Source organism: Denticeps clupeoides, chromosome 12, assembly GCF_900700375.1.
Source record: "Denticeps clupeoides chromosome 12, fDenClu1.1, whole genome shotgun sequence".
In the NCBI taxonomy this organism is placed as follows: Eukaryota; Metazoa; Chordata; class Actinopteri; order Clupeiformes; family Denticipitidae; genus Denticeps; species Denticeps clupeoides.
This window is the reverse complement of record NC_041718.1, coordinates 8,291,936-8,307,402: the sequence shown is the minus strand read 5'-3', so window position 1 is coordinate 8,307,402 and position 15,467 is coordinate 8,291,936. Positions and strand designations below refer to the sequence as shown.

Genomic DNA, 15,467 nt, shown 5'->3' with positions numbered 1-15,467 from the left:
GAAACATCCGGTAACAGATGAACATGAACCCAAGTAACAATGACCTGACGGCAAACAGACACGAACAGGGCAGCTTTATACATCAGACACGGGTGAACATGATCAGGAAACATTACACAGGACAAACGTGAACCTAACATGAGTAACCTCTTCCGGACCGGATCATGACAGACACATCTAGTCCTCAGATCATGTGCTTATACAACAAAACAACTAACAATCTGCATTAACTTATGTCGCTTTGTTTAGGCTTGGTTTTCATCGCGCTTGGCAGGTTCCGATTTCCCTCAGAACCCACACTAAAATGGACTCTTCTGTGTAGATTGTCACTCCTGTTGAAAGCATCTGCTGAATTGAATCTGTGTCATTTATTAACTTGGAACTTGTGCTGAAGTTGAGCGATCACTTCATCTAATCCGTTCACAGGCTCTCAAAAGGTTCTAGTCTAGTATGATTTGATTATGATAATGCATTTCATTTGAGCTCTGTCAGAGTTTGGATGAAAGATGTTTTTTTTTTGTTCATCAAATGTCAGATGCACTGTGCATTTCAAATTGTCTCTGGGATGAAGGCCCAGCAAATTGGCTGCAATCATTTCAGATTTTCTGCTGCAAATTGTCCTCCCCTCATTAGGCCTTTGTGGTGTGGTGATGGGCATTTATTTATTTATACGGTAAACCACATCAACTTGATTCAATTTCAGATAAGAGGCGGAGATCTGTGTTTACCAAAGAGCGCTTAGAGAAGTGTAATGAAGTTAAATGAAAGGACCACCTCACTTCATGACCCAAAGGAGATGGTGTGGCCTTAACAAGTAGGTTAGGTGGGCAGGGCCTGATGCAGCAGTTGGCACAGGGTGTGGGCTGGGGTGGTTGGGGGAGGACAATGCTGCATTACAATAATCTAAAACAGATTGATGGTGCCTGAATGATTGGGCAGAGGCTCCACTGTTGCCCAAACTCATGTTCTCTTGACTACCACCAGAAGTGGGACAAAGTCATTGCTTTTCAAGTCACAAGTAAGTCTCAAGTCTTTGCCCTCAAGTCCCAAGTCAAGTGCCAAGTCAAGACAGGCAAGTGTCAAGTCAAGTCCAAAGTCAAGACTGATAAGTCTCAAGTCAAGTCCTAAGTCCTGCAGTTTGAGTTTCGAGTCCTTTCAAGTCTTTTAAACCGCACAATAATAATAAATTTTCACCGATCGTGTATGCTTTTAAAATCTATTGTTTTATTAAAACAAGTGCAATTGAAACTGCAGAAATAAATAGTGCTGACATTGCACTATTAACTTCATTTTTAACATTTAACTAATATTTTTTAAGAATATTCTTCATTTTAAACCACTGCTTTACAGAATAAACGCATCTGAAAAAACAAGTGCAACTGTAATTATTCGAACAAAAAGTGGTAACATTGTATTTCCATGACATATTGCATTTCAATTAGTTCCACAGCAGTTTGTCCTGTCCTGTAACAAATACATGAACATAACAGACTTAACCGCGGGAAGTGGAGAATAAGATGTACTTGTCTTTACCAACTGTTTATTCAGTTAAATAGCTGCATCCATGTTACCACGTCACGTTTGATGTGGTAATTTCACAGTTCGAAGACTCGTTCTCGCCCCCTACAGTGCAATTCGGCTAGGTATACATCCGCGCTAAAATATCAAGGTGAAAGTCATCATAGTGTAGCGGTTCTTCTTCTGCATTGCGTAACTTCTCTAGAACATCGCGTCTTTCTGCACCTCTCTCTACAATATACAGTATTAAAAGAACATAAAAAAATATTCACAAAATAACACACATGCAAAATATTCCTAATATGTACAAAAATTAAAATGAAATAACTTTTTGCACACAAACCCCACGCACCTCTCACAGCTCACGCCATGTGTCCAAGAGACCTGAACCGGGTCTCAAAAACAAAATAAAAGTCTTTAGAAAATAAGAACATAAAAGACACAAGAAAGAAGAAATATACTTATAAATCTAACCATTTAACTCCGGCACACTAGCTTGCGTAGTATAGACCCAGCTCCCAACCCAACTTTGTGAATAGATTAACGGCGATATTTTTTTATCGCCGATAAGAGTCTCACGTTAATGCAGCACGTTTTTATCGCACGATAAGAGTCTCACGTTAACGCACCTCACGTTTTTATCGCCCAATAAAGAGTCTCACGTTAACGCAGCACGTTTTTTATCGCCCGATAAAGAGTCTCACGTTAACGCAGCACGTTGTCCTGTAATTTGATTGGATGGATGCTGTTGGCTCAAAACAACGTGGATCTAATTTGATTGGATGTCTTGCCGACAGCAAATACGCGCATAGACGCACATATACACAGACATTGAAAGATACAGAGCGTTCGGTAATAACGTTTTAATATTTGGGTTTTCTGGGAAACAGCAAGTCTTGTCAAGTCAAAAGGCTCAAGTCCAAGTGAAGTCACGAGTCAATGATGTTAAAGTCCAAGTCGAGTTGCAAGTCTCTTTACATTTTGTCAAGTCGTGTCTAAAGTCATCAAATTAATGATTCGAGTCTGACTTGAGTCCAAGTCATGTAACTCGAGTCCACACCTCTGACTACCACCACTTTTAAGAAGCAGGTGAAAACCCTCCTATTCAAAAAGTATTTCAGACAAATCACAAAACACTTACACACGCACATGCGTACACATTGCACAAAACAATACAAAAATATATATACATTATAATTTTTTCTAGGTCTAGCACTTAACAATCTCCGAGCATGCTCTTTGCTGACAAGTTAGGCCTTATCAGGTCTCTTAGTTTTGTAAACTCTAAATTCTATAGATATCGAACGAGAATTGCTGGTCTTTTCCTCTTGTAAGTCACTTTGGATAAAGGCGTCTGCTAAATTAAGTAAAGTAAAGTAAAGTAAAAAAGTCACTCTGATTGCTATATTTCTAAGCCTTCCAGTGGATCTCATGTTAGTCTGACTTTTGCCTCCCTCTTATTGCCTCCTTCCCAGTCTCTACATCTATGTCAGCCCAGGTTTCTCTCTCTCTCTTTTCCTCTCGCTCTATCACTCCCTCTCCATCTCTCTCCCCCCCTACGGCAGCCTAGCTAGAGTGGGATTCTGTCTCCATGACGATGGCTGGAGGCTCCTCAGTTTTTTTTATTTTTTTCCCAAGGTCACCTCTGTGAGAATGTCACAAACAGAGAGAGAAAGAAGGGGTAGAAAACAGACACATGGGAAAGGGGGGATGGTTGACGAAGTAAAATATGAGGGTGAAAAATAAAATCATGTAATACTTTTAATGACACGAATCCTACTTTTGCTTCAATATTCAAAACCAAAAGGAGATAATAAATAAATGCAGAGCTCAAGCTGTGTAAAAAAAATCCTTTACTCAACCATCCATCCCTCCATCCATGCAGCTCATTTCTCTGCTAACTCTCTCCAAATGTTCCATTGTCATAAATATTTCATCTGTTCAGAACCCGAGTTTATATGAGGGAAGGGGATCAGGTGCTAACACTCTCTCTGCACTCGTCCGACCTCGGATTTCATTTTGCTCTTCAGAAGGGGGTAAACTGTAAAGGATCCTTTCACAGCCTCATTTGCTGCAGTCTTTCCTAACTTTTCAGCTTAGCAATCAAACACCATAGTGTCTGCACAAAGGGCTTTCTGAGTGGGACCTCATTAAACCACAGGACTGCTTTAATGCACCCCGTTTTTTGCCGGTACAGTGAGAAGCAGCTGCTCACATCGGAAGTGTTATGCACGCTTTGAAGATGCATTTCCTCAGCAGTGCTTTGCTGCTGGGGCCGGCACGCTAAAGTTGAGGGGCTGCCTAATAAAGCTAGCAGCTGCCTCAGAAATTGCATTAGAAATGCATGATCGGGTCAATAATGGACTGAAAAAAAAAAATCTGAAAGCCTTGGCAGCCACTGCACTACTGTACACACAGTTGCCACACGTAATCTGTATATCTGTATATCTGTATATCTGTATGTGTTATATTTTACAAACCAGTATTTAGAATACAGTTACTTTTAAAAAAGGATAGAATGCTTTTAGAATACAGTCGCTGCAAACTGAAACAAATCTGCTTGGCATAGATGTGTATGACACATGTTGATTCTGATTTGCCAGTTGACAGCTGTAGTATATTTGGCGGGATGTCCAATACTTTCGCATTTCACTTGCCATAAAAGGCCGTTGAAGGGGATGTGAGGCTGTATTTCTGCTTTATACACTTGTGGTCAGAATGCAGACTAAATGCAAATGAAAACATATGCACATAGAGATTGGAGCAGCAGGAACATGAAAATTCAAAGCCCTGGCCGATCTGAATTGGACGTGCTGCCCTGTAAAACAAACTTTACACCAATAAGGCCTGATGCTATTCTTTTGACAAATCCTTGTTAATCCTGAAGAAACTACTAAAGTGCCTTGAGAAATCACAAAGTACAATAGCAGAAGTACAAAGAAAAAAAAAACAACTAAAATGACAAAAATATTTCACAAAATTAGCTAGACAGGGCTGGAACAAGATAAGGCAAAGACATCAACTCAAAGATGGGAGTATGAAGCCAAAAGAAAATGCACAAAAACTGAACCCACTGTGGATTTTAGACAAATTTGTCAGAAAGAAAGCTATTGTAGTTGAAGGATCTATTCAATATTATTTAGCAATCACAACCAACATATTACTATAGGCATCAATCCTTCGGCCTTAGCTATACCTTTACACACAACCTAAGTATTCAGGGCTTCAAATGAGAGAAAAAGGATCATTAACTCAACCACCTGGCCTTTGTTTTTATGTATATATGAGTGTGTTCTTGGTGTGTGTGTGTGTGTGTGTGCATATGTCAGGTACAGTGCAGCAGGAGACCGGTGGCAAACAGTAATTTGCCGCGATGGAACACCTTGTTGTTATGCTGACACTGGAAGGTTATGTGTATAAATCACCTGTCACCCACACTCCCCGCTCTGGCGGAGGCGCTCAGACAGGCCACTGCATTAAACAGCTTGACCTGTATTCGCTTGAGTGAGCTTTGAGGAGATTGTTGTGTTGTTGTTTTATTTTTTTTTATTTTACTTGTGAATTACACAGAGGGACATTTTGACCATTAAGGGTCATGTCTCTTGAAATAACATGTCTTCCTGTACGTTAGCATGGGAAGAAGTAGGTCAAGTCACAGAAAGGTAGAAATCTGAGGGTGATTCCTGAACTTTGATCAGGAGTAATATAGTAGTACATCTAAAGGTATTATTACCTACTTGCTGTAATTACTTGCTATCATGTGGAAAGCTAATCGTTGTCAGATCATGCAAATCATAACTATCATATCCATTATTCAAGGCAAGCTAAGTGAGCAAGGAAGTGACTTCACGTCATGGACGAAGAGGCTAAAGGTCAGTTGAACATTTCTGGGCCAGACTTCATGCAGGGCACCCTGATTTTCTTTATTGTTGATGAGGGGGTGGTATTTTAAGAGACTGCGTGGCAGTTCGTACTCTACGGTCATGGATACTTTCTGGGGAATTCTCTGCAATGGCGTTCTAGTTTTTGCTCCACTTATTGCTCCAGTTTTATGTGGACCAGCCTCCATTTTGTCCACTTTGCTGGGACCCTGTGGTTATTTTGGTAAAGGAACACCCAGTCCTCATCATGCTTAGTTAAGACGGTGTCTGGGTGTATTATGAATCTGATCTGTACATCAGAATCTGTAAATATGATATGTACCACCATTCACCTTGGGTGTACTTTGGGTTGGGCTAATTGAACAAGTCAGTGTGATGTAGATTGGGTACCAATGGGACAATAATGAGCAACAACCCTTGAGAATCCTTCAAAATCATGAGTTCTTTTCTGTCTCGTAATGTTGTGCATATGCATCCGCCTTCCTTGCCATATCCAGCTACCGTGACAGAATGACCCGAACAGATTAGAACGCAGCCTATGTCGCCTCACTGAGATCCAAGGAGCCGTGGCTTGCCTGGAGTACGCCGCCAGCCCCCTTGTCCCTGGCCAGTGTTGGCTTTATGTTTTGCAGGGTCGTGACGTGTCTGATGGGATTTCTGTTTGGTGGAGGACGACTGCCCTATGATCCCATGTCTGGTTTCGTTCATGGCAGGAAGCGGCCATTCAGCGGTGCATGCCGGAGACTAATCATCATGCGTCCTCCTTCCATGCTCTGTCCAGACGGTGTCTGGGTGTATTATGAATCTGATCTGTACATCCTAAAAAAGTCCTCAAGGTGTAAAGAGAATGCGGAGAATATATTTTATGGCTGTTAATCTATTTTTTTAAGTTAAATAATTGCCATTGTGATACACTGCAGCACAGCACACAGTGCACACTAAATGTGTCCTCTGCATTGAACCATCACCCTTAGTGAGTACTGGGCAGCCATGAAAGGTACCCAGTAAGCAGTGTGTGGTGGTGATACTTTGCTCAGTGGTACCTTGTCACCGGCTACCTTCAAATTACAGGTATGGTCTCTTTCGGACGATTCGCTCATCATCTCACTATGTGACACGCCCCTTGTGTGGCTATTTGTTGAAGCCCAATTAAATCACACATTCATGCTCAACTAGATGGGGCAGCGGGAGGCCCTGCCTCCTCTTAATAAAGCCCCTCCACACCCTTTTGGTCTCTCTTTCGTCACCTCTTCACTCAAGGTATTCTTTGATTGTGTATGTGCTTACATACACAATCAAAAATGTCATCTTCACTAGTGTGTGTGAAAGCATTTTGGTAAAAAAATTTTGCTAGTTTTTATGAGAGATTTTTATTAGTGCATGCATTTCACCATCATGTGTGAAGGGCATTTCACCTGAACAGGAAACCATTTCACCTGAACAGGAAGCCATTTCACCATTTCAGCCATTTTTTTTAAAGAGCACATTTTACTTTGTAACTTCACCAATGTCCACATATTTCACTTGTTTGTGTGAGAGCATTTCACTTGTGTATGTGAAAGTATACATTTTCACTTGTTTGTGTGAGAGCGTTTCGTTAGTGAATGTAAATTATTTCAGTTGAAAGTATATGCATCTTTCATTGTAGTCTGTGCTTGATTATGGTTTCATATGTTTCTATGGAGGGAAATTCTGAATAAAGTCCCTAACGGCCCCTTATATGTCAGACATACCGTTCACTAGCTCAATTAACAAAGGCATCAGTATCAGCTATCTCTGACAGCATGGTGGGAATTTCTAAAAATGACTGAGTCATCACTAATCCCATTCAAAAACCCATCTGGAACAACCTGGACATAGTACAAAACAATAATATAATAAACTTTTCAAATTGAAGCTGTAAAGACATTCAATACTTATTCACATATTCAAAGGAAATGACTTTCTTCCCTTCAATATATTAGTTAAACAATATTGTATTAACAAGAATAGATTATTTGTACATATCAACAAAAACCACCAAGTGTGGTAGAATTCCTTAATCTAAAAACTCCCAAATTGCTGTCCAATATCTAAGACTTTTTCCAATATAGATTACTCAGTCTCTCTAAATGGAAGTGTTTCTGGTCAGATTTCTGGATTAATTTAAAACATTTAAATTGACTAGAAATACCAATCTACAATTAAAACAATACAAAATTCTGCATAGAGTACACTATACAGGCCAACGGATGTTCAGGATGGGTATTAAAGGAGTTTGGTCTTTTACCGAACTACTGAAGTGCCTGACACGGGACGTGGCCTGGCTGACGCACTTGATGTAACAATGCTATACTCTGTTGGTTCCGTTATATGCTACACAATTAAAAAAAAACTCGATGTCTAATACAAAAATGTCCATTTATTCCAAAGCACTTTGCAGATATCACCAGTTAGTAGTTCGAGTTGGAGGTACAGCAAACAGTCCTGTAAGAGCTGGCGTAGCATTCGTGCAAGCGGTTAAAAAACCCTTTGCCCTTCCGGGTCAAACACCTACCAACAATATAGTTTGTGCTACCTTTATACCTGAATACCTGCATGCGCCACCCTGTGTTCCACCTAGGATATTACAACCATTAACCTTGCAACATTTGGCGGCTACAATGGGTTTTACGTCTACTAACAACTGCTCACACTGTTAAGGCAACACACCTCAAGGTTACACCCAGGCTCTTTGCTTCTGTCCACTTGTTCAGAAATTTTGGTGCAGGATTTGTGAAGACTTACGGTCTTAACCTCAGTCTGCTTGTTGGGCATCCTAGACGGTGCCACCATGAAAATTAATACAATTCACATGGCTTTCACTGCCTTATTCATTTCTAAGAAAACTGTCCTCATGAACTGGAACCACCTGTGCTGCCCAGTGGTAGACTGGCTAACTCCCATGGACTGCTTGGCAGGTCCTGGCCCTCCTGGCTCTGTTGGGTCCCTGGCAGGGGTTGGGGGGGTATGTGGGTCGCTAGGGTAACCCCGCCCTCCTCCAGGGTTCTCCTCTGCCATTTTCTAGGTGGGGGCCGCAATTGTTCCTGTGGTGACCCTCTTAGGACATCCGTGCCCTGTGGGGGTCTCTGGATGTCTATTTCCACCCTCTCCTTCCTCTATATGTCGACTTATGTCCAACTGTCTGTTGTGATTGTAGCAAGTTAAATAAGAAAAATTAAAATCTTAGAATTTATTTATAAAAAAATGCAGTGAATGATGATAGCACAGATACACATACACACTTCCTGTGTTACTGTGTTACTGACAGGCCAGAAAAAAGTGAAGTGATTGTCATACACTGTTACACAGCACACGTGCACATAACGAAATGTGTCCTCTGCTTTTAACCATCACCATTAGTGAGCGGTGGGCAGCCATGACAGGCGCCCAGGGAGCAGTGTGTGTGAACAGTGCTTTGCTCAGTGGCACCTCAGTGGCAACTTGGCGGATCGGGATTCGAACCGGCAACCTTCTGATTACAGGGCCACTTCCTTAACCGCAAGGCCACCACTCCCCCGAAAGAGTTAGGCTGCATTGGGCGGGAATTGAACCCTGGCCTCCTGCGTGGCAGGCGAGAATTCTACCACTGAACCACTAATGCTTGCACCTGAACACTAATGCTTGCTTACGGAGTGAGTGAGTGAGTGAGTGAGTGAGTGAGTGAGCTTGTGACCTTTCACACATTTCTTCCTCATTTTGGATGATTTTTTTAGATGTAAGTCCTGTGTCCTCATACTCCATTTGTCTGAAAATAGTCCTTTAGACCTTTCACTTTACATTACTGTAAAGCACTTTAAATGTCATTTGTTAATGAATACTCCTGCCTTCTCTGTTACATCCTAAGCTAATAATACTATCAGCCTTTTTTTTTTTTTTTTTTGGAGTCTGTGATGAACGCTTGATTGGGCTCTAGATACAGTAATTCAGAGGAATATCTGTATTCTTCTGGACTTCACCTATCCAGCCAAAACCACCGACAGATGTGGCACGAGGAGACAGATGCAGACATAGCGGACTGGCAGCAGGTGATGTTTAATGATGGTATAGACGGCATCCAGCAGGGTACAGCAAGCACTCGTCTCACACTCATATGGCACTAAGCCTCAAATCACGAGAGAAGAACAGACCTCACACCTATGGTCTTGAATGCTCCTCTTTACTCCATTTCCTTCCACAAAGTGTGACCTGAGCTACATTTGTTTACAAATCAGGACAGTGTAGTGGACAATGATGTTAGTAACATTAAACTTGAATACTCTAAAGTACTCAAGGTGGAGGCTAAATTTACTGTAGGTGGCCCATTTAAAGCAGGCCTTTTAAAGGGATCAGCCATTTTAGGAAGGAATTGGTCATTTTGACCAATTTCAACAACAGGCTACAAAGAGTAAAACAATCCAAAACCATCTTCCTGAAAAAAAAGCTTTTTATCCTGAAGCAATTCATCACAAACTTCCTGAGAATTGTTTTCTAGACATTCCAGGGGCAATTTTGTGGTATGTTAGGGTAACATTTTAGCAGTACAAATACTACTACTAATTATTTTTGTTCAGCTGATAAACCTGCTGAACACCACACATTTACACTTATAGTATTTATCCTTATCCATAACAACTACGGTAGCTACAAGGACAGTCCCCTGTCTTGCTCAGGGACACAGTGGTATTAAGTGGGGTCTTGAACCTGGGTCTTCTGGTTCATAGGCAAGTGTGTAGCCCACTAGGCTACTATCACTACCACATCAAACTTAAATTCAGCACGCAGTGCACACAGTTCCACAGCAAAAGGGTAACAACACTACACACATCCATGAGTACCATTAGATGTAACTTTGAAGCCCCCACCAGAAACATCCATCAGACTGTCGTGTCAAGGGCATGCTGAGTAGTGATGAACTACTGGTCTCCACAGCCTCCTTGAAGCATGCAAAAGGAAGTACCTACCTGATTATATTTACAAATATTTGGTGAATTTTATTCAATCTATTATCATGTAATATCTACTTAAAAAATATACATGAGATTAAAAAAATGTTCTAATATAGTGCCGGATGACACTGGACGAGGCTGCACTACACGTTTCTTGGAAACACAGCTTTAGAAATATTCTAGATCAAGAGCACAGACCCACACAAGGACCCTTAGACACTTAAACACACTTCCATCATGGACAAGCTTCTCTGTGATTGATCTGTTTCAATCGGATCCAGTGCCACTTCTTCTGAGTTTCTGAAGAGTCTGGACACAAACAAGACGTTTTTTCTGCATCTCTCTCTCCCTCCCTTTTATTTATGCTATAATTCCCACGAGAACACATAGAACTATTCTGGCTCACTACAGTACTAAAGGTCATTTTTTTTATACGGAAATGTGTTTGTCCTCTCCCTTCCTTTGAAATCAGTGTCTCAAAAACTGCTGTGAACTTTGCAGACTGACAGCAATCCATTAGTTCACTCGTATTCCCATCAGAGTTTAGCCAACACTGCTGTTGTGCTCGGAATGCTTTTGTAGGTGACAGGTGTATTTTGTTCAGGCTCCTCTTCATTCTGTTCCAAAATAAGCGATGGCGGTATTTACTGCAAATTTGGCCTTCTGTTCCCCACCGTGGGGAAGCACATTCTGTTTGAACTTTTAACCGTATTTTCTTCCATATAAACACCTTTTACAGCTTAGTCCCACCGTGGATCCAACTGTCAACTGTCCCATTGAGACATACTGTATGTAATTATGGCCTATACAAGAAATAAGTGTTGTTGGTGATTCTTTTATGAACTGAGGCGTTGTGTCTTCACCAAATCGAAAATGTTGAGCCAGTGTGAAATGGCAGTGCAGGGTAACTCCTGCCTGGACCAGCTAAATATTTAATGGTTCCTCTGTCAAGTGAGCAAACAATATCTGGACTAGATATATGAGGTGTTTTTAACTCCGGTCTTGTTGCTGCACCCTAAATTAATTATTTCAGTAGAAGTAATCTAATAAGTGATAAATCTTCTGAGGAGTCTTCTGTCCACCGGCACCTTACATTGCTGCTCTACACACTGTAAAAAAATTGGGAGAAAATTTGCAACCGGCTGCAGAGTACTTTTAAGTTTATAACTTCACACTTTGCTAACTTTTTTTACTTAAGAGTGCCCTGTAGGATTTATGTTTTTTTCTCCATTTAGCACCCAACATTCCTCCTTAATTCCACAGTGTGTTTATTTTCCCTTTAATTCCTATTACTGAAAAGCAAGGCAAAATAATTGATTGAGGAGACGTCCTCTGGTGTGCTTTATGGCAACTGAAATGTATTCTGGGTATGCAGTTGTAGCTGGTTGCGGGGTTACCAGCTGGTTGGTAGTTCTTATAACAATCAAGGCATAAAAAAGTTCCCTGAATAATTGCAAACATTAAACATGTTCTAAATTGGACAGCATAAGAAAAAAGAATAATATTTCTGTGGAAAGGGGAATTTTGTGCATATTTCTTCCTTTCAGTTTTAAGATAGACTAAAACTTTTTTAATATTATTTTGAGGGCAACAGAGTGATGCAAGCCAAAGACAAATGATGCAGTACACTGTATTTATCTTACATAAGTCTCTATAGGTCAAAAACCCTGCAGTGCTCATCTGCCATTTGTAGTCTTATCTCTTCTGATTCTGTCATGTGAAATAAAACCATCCTTGTTCTTAAAACAATGGATTTGCTGCTCTGAGCACTGTGCCTGTAGATAATATAATTACCATTCTGATAAGCACATTCTGATAAGCAGCGCTTTGAAATGTGGAATGCAGAATGAGTTTTTGCTTCTTTTTGCTGACTCATACTCTCAGCACCTCAGTAAAAGTAATACTCAGTAAAAAGTCTGTAAAAACTATATCAGCTCTTTCTTTAAAGGTAATATTTTGAATTTTTTTTGTGAGATTATTTAACTTTAATACGAGTTCCCCTGGCCTGTCTGTGGTCCTGCAGTGGCGAGTGGTCATTCTGCTTCACCGTTCAGAGAGCCGGATCTGGAAATTTGTCCTCTTGGAAATTTGTCATCATAAGGGGAAAGGTTACCTCCCGTTTCTCATGCTTTTTCCACCCCTCCTCTAAAAAAAGTAACTCCACTGACAGTCGTGCCTTGAAAACGTGCGAAGCGTTGCAGTTGCCTTGTGATTAGATGTGAAAATGAGCAGAAATGTATTTTTTTTAGCTCCATCAGGCGAGACTCTGAAGAACAAGTTTGTTAAATTTTCTTTTTTCTGGATAAACACTGACACGACTTCTTAGTTGCGCCAATTATTGTGGCCGGTGAATGGTGAATGGTCACTTCTATAGGACGCTCTCCTCCTCATTAGCATTTAAAGCTACAGGCTCCAAAACGGCGCGTCCTGGGGAAATATTTTTGTGGGACTGGCTGAAAGAGATTGTAATTCTGCCCCTCGGCTGACATTATTAGGGGACCACAAAGACCGATATAAAAGCAAAGAGAAAAACATAATTAGGGACCTTTAAAACTACTGTAGGTCAGAGACACACACTTTCACAACCTAACTGAAGCAAGTAATTCTGAAAAGAACGTTTGTGTTTTTTTTTTTTTTAAGAGCGTACTGTAGTCATAGACCAGCAGGCTAAGCCTGCTGACAGTGACACACACCAGAATTGCTCCGTTTTCATTGCTGAAGTGGTGCTGAAGCAGTGACAGCACATTGAAGGTGGGCGCACACCGACAAAGTGTTGCTGGAGCGAGGGATTTTGAGGGTTCGCTGTCAGTGAGGTCAGAACCACAGGCAGTTGTGTGTTTGCACTGTTGTTAGCACACTGATCAGTCCCGGCACATCGTTCTGGCAGCAAGATCATCTTTGGTCATTGCAGCCTTGTTTTTCTGTCTAATAAGTCATTGTCGCTCATTTCAATTTTAATGGGCTTATAGTTTCCACCGCAGCTTCTCTTGCAGCACTTTGTTCCGTTTAGCACAGTATGTTTAATTTCATTTCATTTTCACAGTATGTGATGTGTGGCATCGTCACCAAATGTGACGATGCCACCAAAACACACTTGTTTTCATGCAGAAAATACGTGTAGATGTTTGATATGAACTATACAGCCTATCGGACAACGAGTCCCACTGTGGAGATGGTAGTTTAAAAAAAAATATAAGCTTGATCATGAATGCTAAAATAAAAAAAATAAAGTAAAGTGAAAAAGTGAAGTGATTGTCACATGTGATACACAGCAGCACAGCACACGTTGCACACAGAGAAATTTGTCCTCTGCATTTAACCCATCACTTTGAGTGAACAGTGGGCAGCAGTGTGTGGGGACGGTGCTTTGCTCAGTGACACCTCAGTGGCACCTTGGCGGCTCGGGATTCGAACCGGGAACCTTCTGATTATGGGGCCGGTTCCTTAACTGCTAGGCCACCACTGCCCCAAATAAGAGCATCACCTCCCCATCGGGGAATCGAACCCCGGTCTCCCGCGTGACAGGCGGGGATACTCACCACTATACTAACGAGGAGCCAATGTCTATGGTTTAATGTAAACTGGTGTTAACTGATTTATAAAATATGTGTAAATGTGTTGAACAGTGCATAAACTTGCGACAGACAGAATCAAACAAGCATATGAGGAGAATGAATGAGTTAAATGAACTTTTTCTTTTTTTTCTTTCCTTTCCAGAAAAACTCCTGTTCCATCTTTCCCCCTTCGTGGTATTTGAGGACTATTTTCTCACAGTCTCACCAAGGTACAGTAAGTGTGTGTGTTTATTCCCTAGTACTGATTTGTTGTTTGCTCGCTTCTCTTCTGCGACTTGTGGCCCCTCAATTTCTGGAGCGTGTCATTTGCCATCTCCCAGAGGAAGAGTGTGGGCGGCGTCTCTCCTACTTGCTGTTGACTTTGAGATGGGTGCCGGTGGTTGAGTTCAGCAGAGGAGATGTTGGCTGGTTGGAGGGTTAGGGAACCAGGGTTTCTCGGAAAAGAGAGCACTTTGGGAATTACTCGGATAAAGCTCCCGCTGAAAGTGCCTGCGTTTGGAGTCTTCAGTTGTGCCAGGGCTGTCAGCTTGAGGCATGGCTAGATTTTACAAGGCAAAGATGCCTTTTATTTGCGCTTTTTTGCAGTGTTTTTAAAAGCAAAACGTGATTTACCTGCACAGTCGCCAGGCTGCAGTCGGTGTTAGTGAATTAAACATTGATCGAATCAGGTTTACTGCGTTGCAGCAATATTTCACAAGAATTCTTTTGTTTGTTAAATGCGAGTGTAACTCTTCATGTGTTACTAACTATACCACTGTCTAATTACTAATCAGTAAAACAATTCAGCTCCGGATATAAAATCTGTTGAGATTTGTGCTTCATAATAGCTATTTTAGTAATAAGAATAATAATTATTATAATACATTTGGTTTTTACATATTATATATTATGTATATTAGCCCCCTAATTTATCCATATAGAAGGATCAGTTGAATGCTCCGCAGTAGTAATCCAGGCTGCTACTATGCAGGCCATGCTGTTCCTTGTTCATTTTGAAGTAGAGCACCACAGTATATTTAGATGATCAGAGAGTTTTCGCGGGGTGCTGCGGTTGTATGTCCCTGTTTTAGAACGGTGGATCGGCCTCCACATGATGTCTTCCTTCGCTTTCGTGCCTGTAAGCAGAATGCACAGTGGGCCGCAGGGGTCATTTTGTTTTGTGTCAGGAGCAAACCTGTCTAATTAAAGATGCATTACTTCTACCTGCTGTGCTTGGAGAGGAATCGTTTTTAATATACCATGTGTCTTCTCGGCTCTGCTGTGTGTTTTTTAGAAACATATTTATTTTTGATAGAAAGCGGGTGGATTTTTTACTCTAATATACAGAGAGTTAGAGAGAGAGAGAGCAGTGTCCAGTCTGTGTAAGCATTACATTAACATGCCCTAATCTGTAGGAGGCTTATTGAAGACAAATCCCACCCCCCAAAGCTTTTAAAGCTCCCATCCTTTTATCTGCAACCCTCCCCTCTGCACGCCGGTCTCTGTCCACGTGCCCCATCCTGCCCCATCTCATCACCCTCTTACCATTCCTCTCATCATCCTTCCCT

General features: G+C 41.3%; 1 protein-coding gene across 3 annotated transcripts in view; it reads left to right on the top strand.

The window, feature by feature from the left end:
- The window catches only part of dlgap4b (discs, large (Drosophila) homolog-associated protein 4b), a 112,271-nt gene that overhangs the window by 23,092 nt on the left and 73,712 nt on the right, over positions 1 to 15,467 (top strand). For all 3 annotated transcript variants that reach the window (XM_028998405.1, XM_028998406.1, XM_028998404.1), the window contains exon 2: positions 14,063 to 14,129. The gene's annotated coding sequence lies outside the window, so the exon portion shown is untranslated. The remainder of the gene's footprint in view (positions 1 to 14,062; positions 14,130 to 15,467) is intronic.